Source organism: Penaeus monodon, chromosome 15 (assembly GCF_015228065.2).
Source record: "Penaeus monodon isolate SGIC_2016 chromosome 15, NSTDA_Pmon_1, whole genome shotgun sequence".
Taxonomy (NCBI): Eukaryota; Metazoa; Arthropoda; class Malacostraca; order Decapoda; family Penaeidae; genus Penaeus; species Penaeus monodon.
In genome coordinates this window covers 35,290,534-35,290,862 of record NC_051400.1, presented here as the reverse complement: position 1 = coordinate 35,290,862, position 329 = coordinate 35,290,534, and the positions used below count along the sequence as shown (strand labels likewise).

At 57.1% G+C, this 329-nt stretch overlaps 1 protein-coding gene across 1 annotated transcript in view; it reads right to left on the bottom strand.

Moving 5' to 3' along the window:
- Positions 1 to 329, bottom strand: part of LOC119581986 (cortactin-binding protein 2-like) — a gene marked incomplete in the record, with an annotated part of 125,597 nt that overhangs the window by 112,290 nt on the left and 12,978 nt on the right.

Below are 329 nucleotides of genomic sequence, written 5' to 3'. Positions count from 1 at the left end.
CGATAGCGCATTATTGTCTCAGCCTTCGCAAAACCCCGGCCATCCTCTGCAGCAAACACAGCATGGTGCGGGTAAACCCAGTGTATAGTCGGGCTCTGGTATGCAAATGTGATTGTCCCGACGCGTGCCCTGCGCCGCCCGCAGGAGTCGGCTCGTCCCTCCCGCGGGAAAGTTAGCGAAAAAAATATGTTCATGGAAAACTTTTTTTTTTTCGGTGGGGATTGCTACGTGTCCTGTTCCGCGCTGGTTGCAGCAGCGTGAAGCTGATCGTGGAACACCATGAGGCACTTACCGGCAGCCTTGGCCCCGCGAGGCCTCGTGCGTGGAGG